The sequence below is a fragment of the Mastomys coucha genome, unplaced genomic scaffold, assembly GCF_008632895.1.
Source record: "Mastomys coucha isolate ucsf_1 unplaced genomic scaffold, UCSF_Mcou_1 pScaffold3, whole genome shotgun sequence".
Lineage (NCBI taxonomy): Eukaryota > Metazoa > Chordata > Mammalia > Rodentia > Muridae > Mastomys > Mastomys coucha.
The window spans coordinates 23,487,480-23,514,180 of NW_022196909.1; positions in this window are offsets into that span (position 1 = coordinate 23,487,480).

Here is a 26,701-nt window from a genome sequence, read left to right on the forward strand (position 1 = left end):
GAAATCTGCCTGCCTCTGCCTCCCAAGTGCTGGGATTAAAGGTGTGCACCACCACTGCCCAGCCATGCCTTCATTTTTAGGATCTGCCCTCCTCCCTGTAAAAGATGACACCTAAGTGACACCCTACCCCCTTCCTCTTGATTTTTTACCTTCTTTCAACCATCTCTTCTATAATGTTCTCTATGTCTTAGGGTAGGTTCATTTTATTCCACACACATATAAGCATTCTGACACTATGCTACAGAAATGGTTTGTGCAGTGAGTACACTAATCATTGAAAACAAGAGTCTCCCTGTGACTAACCAAGGCTGAGAGCAGAAGTCATTTGTGATTGTAAAACACAAATCTTCATGAGGGAACTTTAGAGAGATACCACATTCATTTTATTAAGCAATAGCAGTGGCCTACTCATTAGGGTCAGTGAAGTCATATGTGTTTGTGCTATGATTTTTCAGTACTAGATGTGAGGCCATTTCTATGTAGCTGGCCATAAATTAACTAGAAAAAAAATGTTGCAAGCATAGTAATCATACCAGTATTTCACCACTGGGCACATCTCATTTGGCAAGTTTGTTTTATGATATGCATCATTCATAGCCCAAAAATGACTTTTAATAACTATTCTCCCCATGCTGTCCACATGGAACCTTCAAGTACTGTGACCCTAAGTTAAGGTTAGGGGTTAGTGTTTAGTGTTAGTGTTAGTGTTTGTTAATATTAGTGTTTGTCATTGTTAATGTTGGTGTTTGTATTGGTGTTAGTGCTAGGATCTTCCAGTATATTTCCAGCCTAACTTCTCCAGAATGTGAAGTCAGTGTCTTAGGAATAGAAACTAACAGGTAATCAAAAGCAACAAGAGTACTTTATGGTTACATTGAAACAAGAGCATTATGGCCTGCAACTTACAGAGTGGTAGATTACTCTTTCTACTTGAATTTTTCCTCACAAATGTTCTTTCTAAGATTTCCTTTTTCCTCTCATGTTGGGGGATGGTTTTGTGCACTGCATATTTATTTGTAGATTTATGTGTCAAGGGATCTGGTTACAGTATGGAACTATTGTAGTGATTATTGCACCATCTCTTGTATTAATGTTGTGTCAAGAATGCTCCCCAATTATATGTAATTGGTTAATAAAGAGCTGATCAAACTATGGCTGGGCAGAGAAGGCAGTACTTCTGATGCCATGAAGAGGTTCCCAAAGAGGCAGAGGTGGGATGAGAAAAGGTAACCAAGAGGAAGAGGGTACAGGAGGAGTTGTGATGAACAGGTTGCTAAGGGATTTACCATAAGTACAGTACAAGCATAGAGCAGAACAAGGAAGGATAAGACTCAGACTGCATATAAGACAGGACCTATGATAGAGAAGTAGAGAGCGAAGAGAGTTAGAGTAGATGAATATCTGCCTAGTCACAGTGTGTAAAGCTTGTTAATAAACTTAATAGTTGTCCTTATCTTTTTTTGATAACTTTTAGTTGAAAGTCAATTTATTAATGGCTACTCCAACTTTTTTCTCAGGACCATTTTCATGAATAATTGTTTTCCAGCCTTTTACTCTGAGGTAGTGTTTGTCTTTGTCACTGAGGTGCATTTTGTGTATGCAAAAAATGCTGGGTCCTGTTATGTATCCAGTCTGTTAGTCTAAGTCTTTTTATTGGGGAACTGAGTCCATTGATGTTAAGAGATAGTAAGGAATAGTGATAGTGTTTTCCTGGTATTTTTATTGCTAGAGGTAGAATTATGTTTGTTTGGCTATCTTCTTTTGGATTTGTTAAAAGAAGATTACTTTTTGCTTTTTCTAGATTACAGGTTCCCTCCTCATGTTGGGGTTTTCTATTATCCTTTGTAGGGCTGGATTTGTGGAAAGATATTGTGTAAATACTCATTAAAGAAAAAATCTATCAAGATAAACTCTCAATTCTGAACATCTATGCTCCAAATGCAAGGGCATTCACATTCATAAAAGAAACTTTATTAAAACTCAAAGCACACATTGAACTTCACACAATAATAGTGGGAAACTTCAACACCCCAATCTCAGCAGTGGACAGATCATGGAGACAGAAACTAAACAGAGACACAGTGAAACTATCAGAAGTTACAGACCAAATGGTTTTAACAGATATCTATAGAACATTTCATCCTAAAACAAGAACACACAAGGTATCTATGCACTAATAAGTAGATATTAGGCAAAGAACATGGAATACCCATGATACAACTAATGTACCACATGAAGGTCAAGAGGAAGGAAGACCAAAGTGTGGCTACTTCAGTCCTACTTAGAAGGGGGAACAAATTAATCAAGGGAAGTAGAGGGTAAATGAGACATGGAGGAAGAGAAGAATAGGAGGAGAAGAATCAGATATGGGAGGAGATGGACACAGGGTCAGGAAATTAAAGATATGTGTAGCAATGGAGGATGGGGAACTGGGGGTAGCAATCAGAAAATTCCAGATGCCAGGAAAGCAAGAACCCCCCAGGACATTAGCTGAAGTAACCCACAAAGGGGAGGGAGAACATTTCGAGACCATATCCAGAGGTTAGGTATGGTCCCTCAGTTGAGGGATGGGGCCAAAATTTTAACCCAGAATTGCTCCTGTCTAAAGGAAATACAGGGACAAAATATGTAGCAGAGACTGAAGGAAAGGCCATCCTGAGACTGCCCCACCTGGGGATCCATCCAACATGCAGTCACCAAACCTAGATAGCACAGAGGATGCCAAGAAGTGCTTGCTTACAGGAGCCTGATACAGCTGTCTCCTGAGAGGCTCTGCCAGATTCTGACCAGTACAGATACAGATGTACACAGCCAAACATTGGACTGAGTGTGGGGACCCCAATGAGGAAGTTAGGGCAAGGACGGTAGGAGTTGAAAGGATTTGCAACCTTATAGGAAGAACAACAGTATCAACCTACCAGACTCCCCAAAGCTCCTAGGGACTAAACAACCAACCAAAGAGTATAAAGGGGGAAACCGTGGCTCCAGCTGGATGTTCATAGAAAATAACTCAAGTTTTTGAGTAAATAAAAGTGATGATTTATGATTTATTTGTGTTGTGTTTAATCTGAAATTAGTACATTTCACTTTGCTTAAGTCTTTAAAAACAGATCCTCCAAATGCTAAAAAAATATAATATATATATACATATATAGATGTATATATACATATACATCTATATATGCGTGTGTGTGTGTGTGTGTGTGTGTGTGTGTGTGTGTGTGTATACCGCTTCTTTGATTTACTGGCTTCCTTTACCATTAGAAGATACAACGAAAAGTTTTTCAAGTTAATTTGATTATTCCCTTAGAAAAGCACTTCAAGTCTATAAAATTTGGTCAACCTTTCAATGTCTCACATTTATTGGTAAAAAAAAGAATACATTCACTTATGCTGAAATGTTGAATTATTCCTTTATGATAAAACTCTGGGAGGTTGAAAGTGATTCTGAAATGTTTGCTCTATAGTCTTTCTCTCTTTCTCTCTTTCTCTCTTTCTTTCTTTATTTCTTTCTTCTCCTCTTCCCCTCTTTCTTTTTTTCTTTAAGGAACTCTAGTCATAACCTATTTCCCTATTTTCTTTCTTCTGTATCTCATATGACTATTCTTGATTGTTTCTTTGTTTCTTTCTTCCCTTTTTTAAGACAATTTTTATGAAGTCTACAAATTCTTGTCTATTGCTGTTCCTAAAGTAGTCAAAGACAAGTAGTTTTATTAATTTATTGATGTTTTCACAAAGGTAGCCTAGAGTAGTGTGAATGATTTATCTTCAAAACTTTTATAAGGAAACTGTTCAATTTCAAAGTTATGAGAGCACAGAATGTCATACTTTCAAAAATGTTTGCCATTGAGCTTTACTTTATAAAATTTCCATTCTTATCTCAAATTATAATAATTTCTAAAAGCATATTCATTTATACATATAAATTACTTACTATATGAATGATTTTCATATAAACTTTACAGTTAATTTTAAGAAAGTACAAAATGAGAAACTATCTATTGGATATCACCAGACCGATAATTATTGATAAAAGTCACTGGTGGTATATACAATGCAATGTTATACTTACTATTGTATAAATTATAACATTTAAGTTATTCTCTTTATTTAACTGTAATTAGCTAAATGATTAATATTGTGTTAATGTTGTTTCTATAATTTTCTATAATGGATCAAGATAATATAGCCATGCAAAATGTAAATATACAAAATTCAGCAAATGAAATATAATAAACTATAATATTTGCTATATCTTTCATGTGAATGTAAAAATTAGATTAAAACAAACAGTAAAAATAATACCTTGCATATTTTATGCCAAACAGTGTCCAGCATTGTAGAAGAATTTTAATCCAACAATATAGTCAAGGGATCACATCCAAGACATTATATGTCTTTATCAACTTGTCAGAATCCAAACATGACCTGGATTACAATATGATCAGGCTGGAATACAGACATGCCCTTTGTACAAAACTCTAATCTCCCAAAATAGGAGTATGGTTAGTTTGTAGAAGGGAGTAGTTGTGTTTGGAAGTGATGTCTAACTGAGGGGCAGACAAAGTGATAAATCAAAGAAAGATTTAACAGAATGAATCAGAGATAGGATATGCCTAACTCTCACAAGAACAGACAGAAAAGAGGGCCTACTGAGCAGCAGCACACAGTGAGTCAGGTTTGGAGGGCAGTTCAGCTGGTGCAGTTCAGCAGAGTTCAGGCAATGCAGTGGAGTTGAACTGAGTTCTGTTCTGTGCAGTTTAGAGCAATTCAGGTCAGAGCAGTCCAGTCAGTTTGAGAATGCAGAGACAGGGTTTCCAAGCAGAGCAATTCAGTGAGGAGCTGAAAGAAGCTAGTTTGCATCAGACAACTTATAGAGAAGAGTTCGAAATAGAACAGCTGAGTTGGAGAAAAGAGTCAGAGTTCAGAAAGAACTAGAAATGGTGAGCTTATTCAGCCAGAAGCCTCCCAGACAACCATTTCATCTAGCAAATAAAAGTACATTTACAAGCATTCTAAACCGCTTCAGAAAATCAGAGATTAAGATTGGAAAATGGGCTAGAATAGGCTGTGAGAATGCCTTCAAAATATGTTCTGCAATGTAAGGCAGATTTCAACCGGGTAACTGAAGTTTTCATTTTTATGTATTAGGAATAATACTTTCAAAACAATACACCGAAAAATTTCATGGACTCCCTTAATTCAAGAGACACACCTGAGATTCAAGGGTACTTGAGTGGCTAGAATTTAGAGTAGAGAATACAACAGAGGAGAGATCCCAGACATTGCATCTGTAGATGTACAAAAGAATTGCCTTCCCCTCCAGCACAATACTGATCAGTGGAACATGTACTGGAACTACTTGAAACAGGGTAAAGGTCTATAGGAAAGTATTAGAAGGACCAATGTGAGGGACTTTATTCAGCATACAGAAAGTTTCATGATTCATGAGGCAATAGAGTGAAAACTCAGAAATGCCACATGTGATTATTAGTAAATACTTAGTTGAATTAACACTATTTTGCAACTGTTAGGCCAATTAGAAAAACAATGAACCCAGAGAAAACAACAGATGATTAGAAACCTTAACTTAATTCTAGAAGAAGGATTCATAAGGTTTGTAAAACTAATAAAGTAGCCAACACATAAAGGGGATAATTTTGTAATTATTGTGATATGCAGGAACAGATTGTTCTTAATAGAGGATATATTAATTAAAAGTAATTAGAATTTCATGAAAAATACTTAAGTAATTACAAAAAAAACCTTATTCATTTTAATGTTAAAAAAAAACTAGATATAAGAAGTTACGCAAGAATCATGACACACATCACTTCTCAAGGTTTACATTGGAATTAACTTATATGATCAAAACTTTGTAGTGCAACACACATGCCCAGGGTAGAGAGAAAAACAAATATTAACAAAAACGTACTAGAGTACAACATCTAGCTTTTAAAAGGTGCATATTATATTGAATGTCAGTTAAGCTGAACGCATGATACAGCACAGGGAATCTTTTTTGTTTGGAGGTGAACTTATCACCACAGTTAATTTTTTAGCTCATTTTTCAACATCAGTTTTTCTGAACATTGACTTTGTTCCTCATTCAAATATATAATATTTATGTAAATATTTGATATCCATATTAAATATATGGATAGATAATAGTATATAATATATATAACTGATGTATACTTTTATAAATATATACTGATATAGATGAAACATATGTATACATATGTTAGTAGACCCATATACATTCCCAGTTATTTTTAATTATATTACAATACTTATAAGTCCATGCCATCAGGGAAGAATTTTACATTGGTTTAAATTCCACTTTAGAAGTTGCCTTAAAATAATATTTAGGTTTCTATGCACAATAATTTGAGAGCTCCATCAGCACAATTATTCAGTGAGAGATGACTAAATATAGAGATGAGCCAGGGGCTGTCTCAATACAAATTGGCCCAGCTTGTGCCATGTCATTGTCAGTGTGCTGAAATCTGCATGTGTATATTTTCTGATTTTAGGCAGTAGTGAATGTCACATCCAGAGAGAAGGTCTTTTATTGCTTTATTATTGCATAATGTCCTGGATATATTTGATACAGATTACAGTTCCAGTATACCTGTCATTGCACCTCACTGTTAATATGATGACAGCTCAGTAGTCACATGTTATCAACCAGTATAGTGCAATGCTGTCTTTCTCTAGTCATTTTGGCTTAATGTCAGCATTAAAAACCATAGTCAGATTTCTGCTTGATTAGCTTTCTCCACAGACACACTTCACTAAGAAGTTCAACTTTAAGACGTTGTGATGAGTACTGCATGAAAGTATATGAGGGCATAACTTATTAATTTGTGATTACAATTAAGCCATTGTTTTTTTATTATTTTATGTATTTAAACAGAAAAGTTAAGAGTACACATAATGGCTTAGCTTGGTAATACTCAGTTTTCTCATTCTTGTAATAGTATAAAAAGTATTAATTATTTTGATATGCCAACATGCTTAAAAGAAACATATTAAAGTTATACAGCTGCCCAACATCATGTTTATGTGCTTCTGTGTTCATTTGAATGCCTGCTGGACAGTTCTAAGAAAAGTCCCTTTGCACTTAGTACAATTATATATTTTGGATGCCAAACTTTCTGGATGCAGTAAAAGTAAAAGTATGCCTTTTTAAAATTTATTTATTTATTTTGTTTTTTTCAGCACAGGGGTTCTCTGTATAGCCCTGGCTGTCCTGGAACTCATTCTGTAGATCAGGCTGGCCTCAAACTCAGAAATCCACCTGCCTCTGCCTCTCAAGGACTGGGATTAAAGGTGTGTGCCACCACTGTGTGGCTAGTACACTTTTATTTAACAATTGTTATAAAATGAAATTTTTGTAAAATATATGTATAAAATAAGTGAACGAAGAGCAGATTTCTCTTTACAAATTAAAGTATTCTAAAATTCAAATATGTTGAAAACAGTATTGTACCTCCATAGAAACTTGTAAAGGTATAACAGCATTCTTATCTGTGGTCTGGACAACTTTAGTAATATAATCACCCAAAGGAAAATTTATGAAGGAGAATGGGATTTCTCTTTACAGTATTTTTTCTATCAATGAGACAGTACTTTTCAACAACAGAGGAAGAATGTGTGAGAATTTAGATTAAAGGCAATACTCAAGTCAGTCACCTTTCTTTTCCAGTTTTTTCATCCAGCTTTCTCTGCTCTTTAACAACTATTTTGTCTTTGCTTAATAGCCAGTATTACTTTAGCAGGGCAGTTCAGGCACACTCTGTTCTTGTTTTGTATTCCATTTGTTTTATATTTTCATTACTTTTTAATTATATTTTTCATGTCCAAAAGAACAATGTGGCCTGTTTTACATGGTGTCTGTGACATGTCCTACATTATATAAGAGCGTTATTTACCACTTTTAAAGCTCTCTTTGGCTAAAATTGTACCATTCTCGACTTTCTGACTCCTTGGCATGTCATTTACGGGTATGATAGCCTCCTCTACTTTCTATTACACCAATAGGAATCACTAATTGTATTTTCTTCATTTTTCCCTTTATGTACATCATGTGAATGTGAGTTCATATACTCTTGTCAACAAATATTCCTTTATTCTCTAAAATGTCATACTTGAACTTTTTTTTTTTTAAGCAGATTTAACTCCAAATAGTAACTGCTATTGAAAACAGTATTCTACACTCATGGAGAAAATACCAGTCTAACAAAGTTTAACATACATACCAGTCTACCAGAGTGAAATGGTATCTCAAGCTTCACGTGAACAGTTTCTCAAGGACCCTTGCTAAGAAAAAATATATAAGTAATTACCAAAGGTAAATCTGTTCACTAGTCTAAATCTTGATGTACAAGAATCAAACAAAGATGAATGAATGAATGAATAAATAAATAAATAAATAAATAAATCACAAGGAACAGGCAAAATCCAGACAGCTTGTATCCCTCTAAAATGATTAATATTACAATAATGGGCCTGGATGTAAGTGACATAAACAAATCCCAGACAAATAATTCAAAGGAATGAAAAGTGAGTTCAAAGAAAAAGAAATTCTAAAAACATAGATTTCTCAGTGAGTTTAAGGAAAACACATTTAGATAGTTGGATGAAACCAGAAAGTCTACTCCGGTTATGAAATGGAATTCAATGCAGGAGATAGAAATATTGAATAAAAATCAAATGAAGTGATGATAGAAATGAAAAGCTCAAGAATCTCATAAAACCCCCATGGAAAAGATTCTCAATAGAAAATATCACAAAAGTTACAAAACTCACAGTTTTAAGAAAAAGGTATGGGAAGTGATACAATCAAGCAAGGACAATGATACAACATAAGGTTTTAGGCTTTGTTTTGTTTCTTTTGTTTTTGTTTTTGTTTTTTTTTTAACAGAACAAAAAAATATCCAATTTCTTTGAAAAGACTAAAATGATTAATTATGAGCAAAACCAATCTATGACACTCTCAACAAAAATGTTTTAAATTGGTCATATTGGTAAAAATTTCAAATCTAAAGAAAGCCCTATCAACATGCACTACTTATCTAAAATACTGACTATATAGAGTTACACAGGAAAAACTAAATCAGAAGGTAGATATGATATCTTAGTAATATGATCTAAACAGGACATGAACAATAATAATACTAGTTGATTTGTGAACATGGATGGGGAAATTTCATAGAGCCTTACACTTAGATGAAGAGGTATGGATAATGCTTACTGAGACAGGGAGAATCAATCTTCTCAAAAAAAAAATTGAATCTAAGCATCATTAAGTGGACTCAGTATATATTGATATATTTATTAACATATGCTACAAGATATTTGCTATGATAAACAAAATATACTTTTATTCTTTTAATATACTTAATACCCAATATTAGTTTTAAATATCTATATGCTAATAATTTACATAAAACTAGTGAAAATTAGTTTTCTGCTTTGTGTATATACACACACATACACATATAACAAGAATTTGTGATAAAAGAGCCTTGTATTTAAAAAAGAACAAGGAGATATATCTATATATCTATATATATAGATATATAGATATATATATGTATATATATAATGGGAGGCTTTAGATAGAGGAAAAGAACAGAAGAATATAATTATTATATTATAATTTCAAATATTAAACCAAAACATTGAGTTATTTTCAACTCAAAATTTTCTCCTTATATCAAATTACCCAAAAATGTTTATACAGTGCAGCATTGTTACATAGTTTTAAATTTTTCTACTAAAGTTGTATGGTGTACAATTTTCAGGAGATATTTGGATTTATCTCTCCCTATCATTTTTCCTTCATTTCTTCCAATTTTCCTTTCTTCCTCCCTTTGTTTTCTTTCTTTTGTCCTTTTCTTTTTTATTCCTTTCTTCTTATTTTAATAAAAGAAAATAAATATATAAAACATTTTGGAATCCCGTGATTTGAAGATAGCACTGGAATGTTTCCACACAAATTTGTTTAAAGCATCTTTGTCAGAAATTATAAATTTGATTAGAAAAAATAATGTAGTAAAGCTACTATGAGATATAAGCTCCTGTGATTGTGTGTTGATTAACACATAGTTTCAGAAATACTTTGAGGCTATGATTTTTTGCTATGAATCACTAGGATAGGCCATATGTACACTTCTTTTATAGAAAAAAAAACTTTTTCTCCCACTTGATGAAAGTGCCTTGATACAGTGCTCAATAATCACCTGTCAGTTTGCCTGTACTTGTTCCAAGTTTTAAATGATTAAGTATATATCTCTTAATATTCTCAGTTAGAAAAGACAAGAGAGCTCTAAAATATTCAAGTTCTTTTCTCCTAAGTACCTTTTGAGATTGTAATATAATTCATCATTTCCTCCTTTCTTTCCTCCAATTGTCCTCTTGTTCACTTTCAAATTCATGGCCTTTTTTGTTCATTGTTGTTGTAGTTGTTGTTCTTGTTGCTGCTGCTGGTATGTATATGTGCCTAGAAGTGTGCATGCATGTGTAATACTAAATATATAAATAAAATATGCCAAGTACATATTATATTCTTTGTATTTGTTTGATTTCAAGATTGAGTATTTGGTACTAGATAAACTATTGATTTAGGTTTCCAGGGAAAGATTATTTATTTCATCATTCTTTAGTTGCCTATATTTCTTTGTACAGGGTTGAAACCTTCTGAATTTTTCATGGTCAATGGTACCATGACTACTGCTCATCCTTGTTTAGTCCATGTTTAAGGAGCCATCTTTGTGAAACTCTAACATTTTTAGGACATTTCTAGGAGACAGTCTCACAGTAAACTTCCTGTTCTTGATTGTACTATTCCTTCCACAGTGAGCAATAACCCAAGAAGCTTAGGTAAAGCAGTTATAATGTAGTTCTATGAGTTGTCACTTGGTTCCATGACTCTGCATTTTCTTAAGCTTGGGGTTTCTATCATTTTCTCCATGTATTACAAAGAAATAGTTCCTTCATGAAAGATGAACAGTAGAGTTCTCTGTGACTACGTGGACAAATACTTAGAACAGGCTTAGTAAACTGCCAATTGTAGGCTATCCCCTAAGATCCATGACTGCACTATCCTTGGGGAGGTGCTAGGTTTCTAGTAACAAACACAATTTTTCTTTTGTTATGTGGGCTTTAAGTCCAATCAGGGAGCTGTTGCTTACTATTAAAATATGTATGCATACATAGCCCCCTTAGGGTTATAGTTCCATGTGTGTCGCTGTGTTCTATAGGTATCATAAATGGGTAGTACCGTCCGTTCCTTACCTCCTTTGGAAACTTACATGGCCCTTTCTGGAATTAAGAAAGCTAGTCTGCAGGGAGGAAGATTACAGAGCAGATCCCTGAAAGGGTTTCTGGTGCCATTATCTGAACTATATGGTGTTTTCAGCAACATAAATTTATGATCTGTCTCTGGAGGACAACTATCAACTATAGCCATAGCCTGTAATATTATGGAAGTCTCTTTGACAACTTTGACAAACAACTCAAAATAGTGCTTCTGATCCATAGTGTTAGGAGTTTTGTTAGATGTACTTTTGTCTCTTGGATGAAATATTATCTGTCCAGGTTAGAAGTTTTATTTAAAATATATGTGTATATTTATATACCAACATACATGTACTATATTAATTTTAGGTCAATAATGTTTAATATGATTTCTTATACATTTTTATACATTATTCTTATTTTGTACTACACATCCTTCTGTTTCGCCTCCCTCATCCCCGCTTAAGTAGAACACAAACCTTCCAATTTCCTCCTTCACATTCATTGTAACTTGGTATTTTCCTCTCTTTTGTCCAGCTTACAATTCTCTTTTTACTTTCTTGCTTTCTGTAATAGCCGAAGATTTGGAACTAGGAACCTCAGATGAGAGAGAATAGTCAAGCTTTATCTTTTTGAGTATTAGTTTTCTCATTCAGTATGATTTCTAATTCTATCCATTTCATATTTCTTTATATGTGATAGTATTCTGCAATGAATATATATGACATTTTCATCATTCATTCATCAACTTAAGGGAATTTAGAATATATTTTCCATTTCTTAGCTAGTATATAATATGAGAGTAACAATGAATATGGCCAAGCAAATATCTGTAGAGTGGAATTTTAGCTCTGTGGCCTGAAACAAAGGATTGATCTTGCTTGATTATATGTTAGACTCATTTTTAGGTTATAAAAGATTATTCACACTGATTTCTAGTGACTGGACCAGTTTTCAATGCTACTACATAGAAGAGTTTCAGAAAGTGGGGTAATTATTAATTCAATATAAAATTTTTGCCTGCATGCATGTATGCATCATATGCATACACTCAATATGGAGACCAAAAAGTAAATAAAATAGTGTCAGATCCCCTGGAATTATAGTTATAGACAGTTATGAGCTACAGTGTTGGTGCACAGAACCAAACTTGGGTCCTCTGGAATCATAGTCTATATTTTTAAATAATATGACAGTACTCTAGTCCCCTAAATAATATATGTGGCAAGTCAAAGTATTTCACACTCAAAAACCTTCAAATGTGAGAGCCTTTGATGGCTGCTGACATTTCAAATACATTTCATTGAAGTTTATTTCCACCAGAAAGAAAAAAAGAATTTTTCCCCCTTGGTTGGTTTTTTATTTGATTGTTTTTGTTCTGTTTTGACTTGATTTGATTTTTCCAAGTAAGATTTTCCACCTGTGATACTGCCCAATCCCACAACTTGGCAAAAGTAGACTTGTCAACTGTCACAATTCTGCTTACATTTTTTTAGACTAAGTTTTCACTTTTGAAATATGTTTTATTTATTTTTTTCTACTACATGTTCTGCTTTTAGCAAAATATTTACTATCCTTTGGCTTGGTCATCTATTATATTCCTTTGTCTATGTGCTTGTTACATTGTCCCCTTGATAAAAACTAGAATCATCTGTCAAGATGATACTTTAACTAGAAAATGCCTCCATCAGAGTGGCCTGTACACAAGTCCCTGCATCATTTACATGATACACCAGGTACTAGTTTTGTGACTGCAGTACTATTCCCAGCTATTCCTGGATGTATCAGAATACTAAAAGAAGAAGAGCACACGAACCTGTAAATATTGTTTCTCTACAGTTGTTGTTGTTCTTCTCCTTCTCCACCTCTTCTTCCTTCTCCTCCTCATCCTTTTCCTCTTCCTCCTTCTCCTGCTCATTCTCCTTCTCCTCTTCTTCCTATTCCTCCTCCTTCTTCAGTGTTTTTAAAATTACTTCATTTATTTACATCCCAAAATTTGAAGAGTTCTTCCCCCATCTCTTCTTTGCCTCTGAGAGGGTGCCCCCAGGAATCCCACCCCCCCGGAGCATCTAGTCTCTTCAATATTAGGGACATCTTCCTCCACCGAAGCCAAACCAGGCAGTCCTCTGCTACATATGTGCCGGGGCCACAGACCAGCCTCTGTATGCTTTTTTGGTTGGTGTCTTAGTCTCTGGGAGCTCCCAGAGTACAAAATTATTTGATATTGTTGATATTCCTATGGGGTTCTCTCTCCTTCAGTACCTGCAAGCCTTCCTCTAACCCTTCCATCAGGGTCCTGAACCTAAGTCCAATGTTTGTGAGTATCTGTGTCAAGCAGCTGCTGGTATAAACTCTCAGAGGACAGCCCTGTTAGGCTCCTGTCTGCAAGCACAACATAGCACCAGTAATAGTGGCAGGGTTTGGTGCCTGTACCCTCATGGGACGGATACCAAGTTAACTCTGCCACTCTTGTGCAATTTGTTCAGCCTCTGCTCTATTTTTCTCCCAACATTTCTTTTAGACCTGAAAAATTTGGGGCCAAAAATTTTGACTGTAGGTTCATGTCCCCACCCTCCACTGAGGGTCCTATCTGGCTACAGGAGATGGACTCTTAGGTTCCATATGCCCACTGGAGGGCATTTTGGATATGGGCCTCCCTCATCCAAGGTCTGTGGGATTTTCTTGATGTTCCCTCAACCCCTACATGCCATCTCTATCAGCTGCATGTTTCCATTTATTCTCCTTGCCCTCTGGACTTCTCTCCTGCCTTTCCCATACCTTATCCTGCCCTCTTTCTCCTTTTAGACAAATGTTGATTCCTCCCTCTGTCTCCCATGATTAGTTTATTATCTCTTCCTTTTTTAAATTTTTTTATTTTTTTATTTTTTTTTTAGGTTTTTTGAGACTGGGTTTCTCTGAGTAGCCCTGGTTGTCCTGGAACTCACTCTGTAGACCAGGCTGGTCCGCAACTCAGAAATTTGCCCGCCTCTGCCTCCCAAGTGCTGGGATTAAAAGTGTGTGCCACCACTGTCCAGCCATGTCTTCATTTTTTTTAATTGAATATTTTCTTTATTAACATTTCAAATGTTATCCTCTGTCCTGGAAACCTCCTTCCCCATCCACCCTCATGCTGCTTCTATGAGGGTGTTCCCCCATCCACATACCCACTCTCCCCTCCCCTACCTCATCTTCCCCTATACTGGGGCATTAAGCCTTTACAAAACAAAGGGACTCTCCTCCCATTGATACCCAACGAGGACATCTTCTGCTACATTTGCAACTGGAGCTATGGGTTCATCCATGTGTACTCCTTGGTTGGTGGTTTCATCCCTGTTAGCTCTGGGGCAGGGGTCTGGTTGGTTAATATTGTTGTTCTTCCTATGGGGATACAACCCCTTCAGCTTCTTCAGTCCTTTCTCTAACTCCTCCATTGCCTCAATCCAATGGTTGGCTGAGAGCATCTACCTCTGGCTTTGTCAGGCTCTGGCATAGACTCTCAAGAGACAGCTATATCAGACTCCTGTCAGCATGCACTTACTGGTATCCACAATAGTTTCTGCATTTGGTGACTGTATATGGGATGGATCCTAAGGTGAGGCAGCCTTTAGATGGCCGTTCCTTCAGTCTCTGCTCTACAATTTGTCTCTGTATCTCCTCCCATGGATATTGTGTTCCCCCTTCTAAGAAGGACCAAAGCAACCTCACTTTGGACTTCCTTCTTCTTGAGCTTTATGTGGTCTGTGAATTATATCTTAGGTATTTGAGTTTTTGGGCTAATATCCACTCATCAGTGAGAGCATATCATATGTGTTCTTTTGTAATTTGATTACCTCACTAGAGGTGGTATTTTCTAGTTCCATTTATTTGCATAAGAATTTAATGAATTCATTGTTTTTAATAACTGGGTAGTACTCCATTATGTAACTGTACCATATTTTCTTTATCCACTCCTCTATTGAAGGACATCTGGGGTTTTTCCAGCCACTGGCTATTATAAATAAGGCTGCTATGAACATAGTGGAGTATGTGTCCTTGATGATCTCAGAAGATGGAAAGATCCCCTATGCTTATAGATTGGTAGGATTAATATAGTAAAAATGGCCATCTTGCTGAAAGCAATCTACAGATTAAATGCAACCCACATCAAAATTTAAACTCAATTGCAAATTCATTTGGAATAACAAAAAACCCAGGATAGTGAAAACAAGTCTCAACAATAAAAGAACTTCTGGAGGAATCAGCATCCCTGACCTCAAGCTGTATTAGAGAGCAATAGTGATAAAAACTGTGTGGTGTTGGTACAGAGACAGTCAGAAAGATCAATGGAATAGAATTGAAGACCCAGAAATAAACCCACACACATATGGTCTCTTGATCTTTGACAAAGGAGCTAAAACCATCTAGTGAAAAAAGACAGCATTTTCAACAACTGGTGCTGGCTCAGCTGGAGATTAGCATGTAGAAGAATGCAAATCAATCCACTCCTATCTCCTTGTACAAAGCTCAAGTTCATAAACCAGATACTGAAAACAAATAAAGTAGAAACTGGGGAAGAGCCTTGAACACATAGGCACAGGGGAAATTTTCCTGAACAGAACACCAATCAATGGCTTATACTCTAAGATCAAGAATTGACAAATGGGACCTTATAAAATTGTAAGGCTTCTGTAAGGCAAAGGACACTGTCAATAGGACAAAAATGGCAACCAACAAATTGAGAAAAGATCTTTATCAGATCCTACATTTGATAGAAGGAAAATATCCAATATATACAAAGGATTCAAGAAGTTAAGACTGCAGAGGATAAAATAACCTTATTAAAAATGAGGTACAGAGCTAAACAAAGAACTTTCAACTGAGGAATATCACATGGCTGAGAAGCACCTAAAGAAAAGTTGAACATCCTTAGACGTCAGGGAAATGCAAGTCAAAACAACCCTGAGATTCTACCTCACACAGGTCACAATGATTTAGATAAAAAAACTCAGGTGACTGCAGATGCTGGTGAGGATGTGGAGAAAAGAGATCACTACTCCCTTGCTGGTGGGAATGCAATCTGGAAATCAGCCTGGTGCTTCCTCAGAAAATTGGACATAGTATTACCTGAGGATCCAGCTATACCACTCCTGGGCATATACCCAAAGGAATCTCTTGTTATATCTTCCAAGAGGGATTCAAACATCTTCACTTGGTCCTTCTGTCTTTTTTAACTTGTAATGGTCTATGAGGTGAAGAATGAGTATTCTGAATGCTTTGGCAAATATCCACTTATCTGTGAGTACATCCCATGCATGTTCTTTTGGATTTGGTTTAACTCATTCAGGATCATGTTTTCTAAGTTGGCCCATTTGTATGAAAATTTCATGATTTCCTTATTTTTAAGTGCTGAATAGTGTTTCATTGACATAAGTGAACCATATTTTCTATATTCATTCTTTGGGTGAGAGACATCTGAGTTGCTTCCAGGTTCTGGCTATAATGAATAAGGCTATAAAGAACTTAGCAGAGTGCATGCCATTGTGAATATTGTGGAGCATCTTTTTGAGATATGCAAAGGAGTAGTGTAGCTGGGTTTTCACGTAGAAATACTCCAATTTTCTGAGAAACTACCAGATTGATTTCCAGAGTGTTTTTTTTTTTTTTTTCAAATTTTCAATCCCACCTGCTATAGAGCAGTTTCACAACATCTTGGGCAGCATGTGTTGTCACTTGAGTATTTGATCTTAAGCATCCTGATCATTGAAAAATGAAATCACTTGGTGATTTTGATTTGTATTTCCCTGATGACTAAGGATGTTGGATATTTCTTTATGTGCTTCATGACCATTCAAGATTTCTCTTGTTAGGAAGACTCTGTTTCCAATTTGATCTCCTTTTGTTGTTTAATTGCTCTGGCTAGGACTTCTAGTACAATATTGGATAGGTAGTAAAAGAGGTGGCAGCCTTGCCTAGTCCCTGATTTTAGTGGGATTGCTTCAAGTTTCTCTCCATTTAGTTTGATGTTGGCTACTGGTTTGCTGTATTTTGCTTTTACTATGTTTAGGCGTGGGTCTTGAATTCCTGATCTTTTATCATGAAGGGGTATTAGATTTTGTCAAATGCTTTCTCAGCATCTAATGAGATGATCACATATTTTTTTTCCTTTGAGTTTGTGTATATAGTGGATTACCTTGATGGATTTCTGTATATTGAACCATTCTTACCTCCCTGGGATGAGGCCTACTTGATCATGATGGATGATCGTTTTGATGTGTTCTTGGATTTGGTTAGCAAGAATTTTATCAAGTATTTTTGCATCGATATTCATAAGGGAAATTGGTCTGAAGTTTTCTTTCTTTGTTAGGTCTTTGTATGGTTTAGGTATCAGAGCAATTGTGGTGTCACAGAATGAATTGGGTTGAGTACCTTCTGTTTCTAGTTTGTGGAACAGTTTGAGGAGTATTGGTATTAGGTCTTCTTTGAAGGTCTGATAAAACTGCACTAAACCCATCTGGTCCTGGCTTGTTTTGTTTTGTTTTTTTTGTTTTTTGTTTTTTGTTTTTTGGTTTTTTTTTTTTTGTATTTTTGATTGGGAGAATTTTAATGACTGTTTCTATTTATTTAGGGGATATGGGACTGTTTAGATAATTTATCTAATCTTGATTTAACTTTGGTACATGGTATCTGTCTAGAAAATTGTCCATTTCATCCAGGTTTTCCAGTTTTGTTGAATGTAGTCTTTTGTAGAAAAAACTCATGATTTTTTTGGATTTTCTCAGTTTCTCTTGTTATGTCTCCCTTTTCATTTCTGGTTTTGTTAATTAGGATGCTGTCTCTGTGCTCTCTAGTTGTTCTGGCTAATGATTTATCTATTTTTTTGATTTTCTCAAAGAACCAGCTCCAGGTTTGGTTGATGCTTTGTATAGTTCTTTTTGTTTATACTTGGTTGATTTCAGACTTAGTTTGCTTATTTCCTGACATCTACTCCTCTTGAGTGAATTGCTTCTTTTTGTTCTAGAGCTTTCAGATGTGCTGTCAAATTGCTGGTGTATGCTCTCTCCAGTTTCTTTTTGGAGGCACACAGAGCTGTAAGTTTTCCTCTTAGGATTACTTTCATTGTGTCCCATAAGTTTGGGTATGTTGTGGCTTCATTTTTATTAAACTCTAAAACATTTTTAATTTCATTCTTTATTTCTTCCTTGACCAAGTTTTCATTAAATAGAGTGTTGTTAAGCTTCTACATGTATATAGGCTTTCTAATGTTTATGATGTTATTGAGGACCAGCCTTAGTCCGTAGTGATCTGATAGGATGCATGGGATTATTTTGATCTTCTTGTATCTGTTGGGGCCTGTTTTGTGACTGATTATATGGTCAATTTCGGAGAATGAGCCATGTGGTGCTGAGAAGAAGATATAGTCTTTGTTTTAGGATGAAATGTTCTGTAGATATCTGTTAAATCCATTTGGTTCATAACTTCTGTTAGTTTTACTGTGTCTCTGTTTAGTTTCTCTTTCCATGATTTGTCCATTGTAGAGAGTGGGGTGTTGAAATCACCCACTATTATTGTGTGCAGTGTAATGTGTGCTTTGAGGTTTAGTAAAGTTTCTTTTATAAATGTAGATGCCCTTGCATTTGGAGCATAGATGTTCAGAATTGAGAGTTCATCTTGGTAGATTTTGTCTTTGATGAGTATGAAATGTTCCTCCTTATCTTTTTTGATCACTTTAGGTTGAAAGTCCATTTTATTCGATATTAGACTGCCACTCCAGCTTGTTTCTTGGGACCATTTGCTTGGAAAATTGTTTTCTAGCCTTTTACTCTGAGGTAGTGTCTGTCTTTGTCACTGAGGTGGGTTTCCTGTATGCAACAAAATGTGTCTTGTTTACATAGCCAGTCTGTTAGTCTATGGCTTTTTATTGGGAAATTTGGTCCATTGATATTAATAGATATTAAGGCAAAGTAATTGTTCTTTCCTGTTATTTTTGTTGTTAGAGTTGGATTTCTGTTCATGTGGCTATCTTCTTTTAGTTTTTTTGAAAGATTACTTTCTTCCTTTTTTCTAGGATGTAGTTCCTTCCTTGTGTTGGGGTTTTCCATCTAATCCAGAACCCAGTCCAAATTAGTGGAGAACAGTGACTGAACTGTCATTATCACATTACAAGATGATAGAAGCTGAACATCTTCTGCTGCTAATGCCTAAACATTAGATTTCAAAATCAGACAGCCCCCAAACTCATGAAATAAAATAGGAGCCTTAAAAATGCATAAACTTTAGGTGGCAGGCTGATGATAGTCATGGAATATTAGTTTCAATAGGAAACAAAACCTCCATTCATACTCAGACAGCTAGACAACAAAAAATCTAAAAGTAGTGTCCATTCCTAAAGTCAGAGTGGTAGACCACCTTCAGGAAACTTGTGTGTGTATGTTACTATACATATTTCTAACATATGAGTTACACCATATTGTCTCTTAAGGGATGGACTTCTAAGGTAACTCATGTAAAAATTAAGTCAAATATAACATGAGTGATGGTAACCTGCCAATGTTCAAAATATATATATATACATATATATATATATATGTATATATATATATATACTGATGCAAATCTCCATGTTCTATATCTGAAGCATGATTGTCATTTGCCAACTCTAAAGAGAACACACACTATGTACCAGCATTTCAAAGACATTATAGTCTAAATCTTGTGTGTTTTTTCTCTTTTTTAGATTATGTAAAATGTAGAACTCTGCAGGTCATTTATTCTCAAGAAGCTTTTCTCTCATCACAGTTGGCAGATACTGTCCTGGTGACTCAAGTAATTTTTACTTCACAAATAAACCTCACAAATCCATTCAATCATTTCATCATATAACATAATACATTACACTTGAATTTGCACTTACATGCATATAAATCTTTTAAAGCTTGGAACTTTTCTAATATCATAGTTTTAAAAGAATGCAGAGCAAAAATTTTCATTATTATTAAATGTGCAAATAAACTTATGAAGATATTTAAATATTTTAAAACTAAAACATTAATTGTACTCCTAGTAACATAAAATACCAGAAATTAAAAACCCTAAAACTCTGGTGCTACCTTGTTATTTTGGCAAACCATCCCAATGTGCCACTGTCTTTGTCAGTACAGAATAAATAATAATGATGATAAAAGGTTGTTATAACATCTACTCTGCTATTAACTGTGAAACATACCAATTGCCTCAACACATAGTATGCATAGAATGCTTGCTATAGTTTTCTTGGCATCTATGCCTATATCTTAGTAGCAATTAGACAACAAGAAATTAGCCAACAAGAAATTCCCATACTACATTAAAACTGGCTCTCTCCTGAAAACAGGGTTTAAGATAATACAAAGTTTCCTACTTTAAATTAAGAGTCTGCTGAACACTTGGGACTGTGGACTTGTATTTATCATTCAGCAGGAAGAATTTTGAGAACAAGAGAAGTGTGTGTGTGTGTGTGTGTGTGTGTGTGTGTGTGTGTGTGTGTTGTTTTTTGAGACAAGGACTCAATGTGTATAAATTTGTTGTTGTTACTTGAACTATAACAGGAGGACCATACAAAGCTTACAATAGCTTATTTCAGGAATCTGTTTTAATTAAACTGGCCTCAGTTTTCTTGCTTCCAATACAAAGAAACAAACAAACAGTAAAGAGCCTTCTAATAGCAGAACTTTAGGGCACATTCTTGAGTTAATGAAGAAGAGTTGGAAGCAAGAGTTTTCAGCATGTTTTCATTGTACATGGTGATGAGTTCCATAAAGACCATTTATTTCAAATGTATCTCCTATTCCACGCTCTCCTTTCTGTTCTTATATTATTTTAGCAGATCCACATTCATTTTACAGCACACAAATAGGGTAAAACATGCACATTTTTCCTTATGGATCTGACATCTTTGGGTTAATATGATCATCTGTAGTTGTATCCATTTTTTCTGTAGATGAATGATTTAACATTTTGTGTTGTTTCTGTTGTTGTTGAAACAGGATCTCACTGTGTAGTTTGGCTGACTGAAGTTTACTCGCTAGATCAACAAGCCCGTGCTAAAACTCACTGGGATCTGCTTAATTATTCCTATCAAATCCTAGAATCAAAGACTGATAAAACTCCATTGTGTATATATACCACATTTTTTAATCCATTTGTATATTAATTGACACATTGACAGCTTTCCTAAATTGCATTATTTGAATAGTGCATCTATAAACATTTATGTACAAGTATCTTTGTGGTTATGTGACTTGCACTCCCTCAAGTCTATATTCAAGAGTGGTATTGCTAGGTAATAGGGTAGATCTATGTTTAGTGTTTTGAAGAGCCCATAAACTGGTTGTTATAGTTGCTACAACTATTTGCTTTCCCAATACGAATGTATAAAGTGTGTATAATGATTTAAATAAAAATGGGCTCTATCAGTTTCTATATTTGAATGCTTAGTCATCAAAGAGTGGCTCCAATTGAAAAGGATTAAGTGGCCTTATTAAAAGGAACTGTATCACTAGCGATAGGGTTTGAGGTTTCAAAAAGCCTAACCTAAGCTCAGATTATCTCTCTATCTCTATCTCTATCTATCTCTATCTATCTATATCTATATGCATTATCTCTCAGTTTTGTTCCAGAGTTTACTTAAATGCTTTTATACTTTCTGCCATAATGATAATGAACTAAGTCTCTGAGACTGTAAGCAAGGCCCCAATAAAATGCTCTTTTTCATCAAAGTTACCTTGGCCATGGTGTCTCTTTACAAAATAGAACTGAACAAGTTACCTATATCTATGCCAGCAGTTTTTTTTCTGTGTGTGTGTATGTGTGTGTGTGTGTGCATGTGTTCCTATGTTATTTTATGTGTTCCTGCTTGAAGTTAATCTCACAACCATATTTAATAGCTCTTCTATATTATTTACAGAACCAAAGTCTATCAAAGCCAATGTACACCAATATGGTTACTTACACTAGCCAGCTTGTTTTATGCCTTCTTGGTATTTTTTAATTAAAATATTTATTTATTTAGTTAGTTATTATTTGTGAGATGTGAGTATACTGTAGCTATCTTCAGACACCCCAGAAGAGAGCATCAGATCTCATTACGGATGGTTGTGAGCCACCATGTGGTTGCTGGGAATTGAACGCAGAACCTCTGGAAGAGCAGTCAGTACTCTTAACTGTTCAGCCATCTCTCCATCCCTGCCTTCTAGGTCTTAAAGACCAAGTGGATCTCAATTTTTATCCAGCATTCTGGAAAGTTGAACTCTGATCCGCTTGACTTCATGACGACCAATTTAGCTGCAGAATGGTCTATCTATGTTATTTTTGTTTTTGTTGTTTGTTTTGATTATTGTTGGGTTTAGTGATATTTTTTTAAATGAGTTTGAGATGAAATTTCAGTATAGTTTTGATTTACGTTTCTCTAATATCTAACACATTTTCATAAGTTGTTTCCCAGAAGTTGCTATTCTTTTTGCTAGTGTTTTTATTGACTATGTGGGTGTTGTTATTTTCCAGTTTTTGTATCTTTCAGATATTAGCCTTCTGCCAAATGTATAGTTAGCAAGGAATTTCTTCCCGTCTGTAGGCTCTTTCCTCACTTGATTAATTGTTTTCATATGGAGCAGATGCCTTTTTAATGCTTCTATCTCATTTATCAGTTTTGGGTATTATTCTGCATGTACAGTCGTCTTTGTGGAAATTATTTTCTGTGCCTTTGTCTTCAGTATTTCCTTTGTGCATCTTTCTAGATGTTCCAAGACTTTCCCAATGTCTTTGATACAGTTTCACTATCTTGTATGTAGGTACATACTTTTTATCACAATACATTGAAACGCAAGGGCAATCTTTATTGAAACTTACTTGGCTAAAGTTATATAGGTCTATTTCTTAATTTTCTGTTCTGTTTTATGTTTTCATATGTTCATTTCATACTAGTACCTTTTTGATCATTTCTTTTTGGTTACACATATGAAATCAGGTATCACATGCCTCTTGAATATCTTTTGTTTTCAAAATGCTTTTTCATAGGTTTTGGTGAATCCAGACAAATTTTAGAATTGTTGTTTTTAATTCTGTGGAAAATATAATTTGCATTTTGATAAGACTTTTATTAAATCTGAATATGGCCTTGCATGTTATGGCATTTTGATACTTACTTGCATATATTTTATCTTATATTTCCTTTATTATTTTTATATTTTTGATATGAAATTTCTACCAATTTGCCTAAATTAACTTTTAATTTTTGTAGGTATTGAATTGTGATATGCATCCTTTTCTTCTTACTGGATTAATATTACATTGAGTATATCAATCATTTTTACATGATAATTTTATGCTCCACATCTAAGGTAAATTGGCTCCAACAAGTATATTCCTTCATGTTTATTTACAGCTTTGTATTCACAAACATGGAGAATTTAACCTCTTCATTTCTAATTTAGATGTTTTGGCTTTGCTTCTTTGTTCTGACTAGGACACAGTAATAGACTCTATTTGATAGAAGTCTTGATAGCAGATCTCATCTTCTTGATTCACATCTTAGAGAAAACAAATAAGCATATTCATATTCCTCCTGAAACCACTATATTAAATGTGTTTGTCACATACACTCTGTATTGTGTTGATATACCTATTTTTGAAGTGTTCCTTTTCTTCTCATCAAAGAATGTTAAAGTTTTAAAAAAAATTCTTTATTGCTTTTTCATTCTTTTATCTCCTTTCCATTCTCTTAATGTAATCTCTCTTGGTCAAGTAATGTCTGCATCCCTGATTTATCCAACAAAATTCTTTTGGATAAGTATCTTACTGGGCTGTTGCATTTCACTTGCTAGTGTAGTGTTGAAAATTTATGAGGCTAAAGACCTCTTGTTTTGTTATTTAGAATATCCTGATCATAATAATATCAGAGGTGAGGAGGATACATCTGTCCCAACACAGGGAGTAACTGGGACCAGCAGGACCCAGGCATCCAGGAACTCTGCCAGCATGGTGGCACCTGTTTCTTCCAGTCTGTCTCGGGTAGGGCCCTAGGCAGACCTTGGGTGCAAATTTTGTACCCAGTCCAACAACACCCAGAGGAAGCTTCATTCCCAGGTACTCTAACATACCTAGGATCAGAGGATCACTGAAACCTTATGAAGCCAAATACTTGCCAAAGATAAGTACACCTCAAACTGTAAATTTGCTTTCTTCAACATCTCAAAAATGAAGGTTCACAAGGAATTTGGCACTGATTAGACTATAATTTAGTGAGATTTTAAGCTGTTGTGGATGTCCTGCTATTATAGTCTATGACTCTATGTCATATTGACACCAGACACCTTGTTAAAAGCTTCCAAAATCATGCTGTTGTCTTGTTTTGACTTTTCTAACTTTTAATAAAAAAATCATTTTGGTGGGCGTTTGAGACGCAGAAGCAGTAATTCCAAAATTCTAGGGAATGGTGGAAATACGTACCAAAATCTGCATTCTATCACTGTACTTAAGCAAGTACAGAAAATGAAAGTAAAGATGATAGCTAGGTATAAAAAGAATGTCCAAGTCAGACTGAACAGTCTGAACTTCTAAAGGAAGGCATCCAGAAAAGAGAAATCAGGAGCTATAGAATAGATAAGACCTCAAGACCTTTTGTTATGGTAAGTAGAAATAGAAACTAGCCTCAGAAATTAAGTCTTAAACTTGGCAGCTAGGCATGCTATTAATTCTCATATATTATAAGGCTATGTTTTCAATGGTATATGATAGGCTTTGTCCTTTACAAGAAAAGATAATCTTGTATCAGTGCAAAAATTTGAAAGACCAAACTGAGTCTGCTCTTATCCTATGTATAAGAACAAATGTGGTATATCTCAAGCTTAATGTTGTATAGCTTCTTTCCTCCAAACCTCAGACATACTATTTGAGCCAGTATTTGGAGGAATCAGAAAATGTGACCATAAACAGAATATTATTAATAAATCTACCATATAGATCTCTAGTCTAGAAAAATACACAATCTAACCCAGGTCATTCATATGCTTCTGTGTAATTTTGACTATCTTTTTTATTGTAAAGTAAAACCAGGCAAACAAAAGTTCATTTGCTGCTACTGAAATGATATGTGTAGCTGCACATACAATGGATTTTTTTTTCCTTAAACGTCTATGAAGTTTAGTATTAATTGTCAAATTGATCTGAGTGGATCTCCTACATGACAAATTTCAGGTTAAGCAATGAAGCAGCAGCTAGCTTATGAAAATGCCTGTGACAGGGTGAAGGGTTGTGTTGGTTCTATTAACTAAGCTGGGAAGACATACCATAAAAATGAGTGACACCAGTCCCTGAGTAAAGAGGAGAAGGTGAGCTAGGCACATTCGTAGTCACTATTTCAATTCTGCTGTTGTGACTTCACACCGAGGTGGACTATACCCTTGTACTATGAATCAAAACCAATTTTATTCCTTTAAGTCATTTGTGTTGGGGTATTTTTTCAAGGCATCAAAAAATTAGTTCAGAAATCATCCAAGAGATTTGTGTGAAAGTAAGTAAGATTGATACATACATATGAGAACAAAATGTTTAAAGCATCTGATATGATACAAACTGATATACAAAAATACAAGAAAAAGAAACGCTAAAGAAGTAGATAGAAGAATGCATGGACAATTCAATCAAAGTAGTTTCAAAATAACATTATAGATAATCATTTTAAAATTGTTTTATAATTTTATAAGCTTTATTAGTTTTCAAGGGCTCTTGTGTATTGGAGTCCTTTTGGGAAGTGGTCACAAAAAGTTCACAAACATATGTTCTGGTCTTAAAAACAGTTGGAGCAGCATTAATTTCAAATCTAAGGAGCTGGAGAGTGGGTTCAGTGGTTAAGCCTACATGGTTTGTAGTGTGCCCATGGAGCCTGAAACACAGTGCCATATCATCTGGAACTACAGTTGCAAGCTGTTGTATGCTGGATAACACCACAAAAACACAGAAACAGGCCCAGATATGACACACATGCACACACACTCTCTCTCTCTAACACACACACACACACACATGCACACATGAAGGGGGAGTAGGGAGGACATTTCTTAAAAATACCAAACCTTATTCAAAGTGAAGTACTTAGACAATCTCACAGAAGCTTAAAGGACACAAGATCCAAGAAAAGAGAGGAAGTATGTAACCTTAAACCCTAGCAGATGAGAAAGCAAAGCCACAATGTCATCATTCTAAACACACATTTACCAGCCAGCACAGTCTAGGTATTAAGTTAATAAAGTGAGAGTTGCAATTGTGTCTACTTATGACTGGGTAACATTCAAGATGTAATGGAGAATGGGAGTAAAGAGGATGAAAGGCAAGTGGGATTTTTAAGTCTAAGAATATGTTTCTATTTCTTTTTCTATTTTAA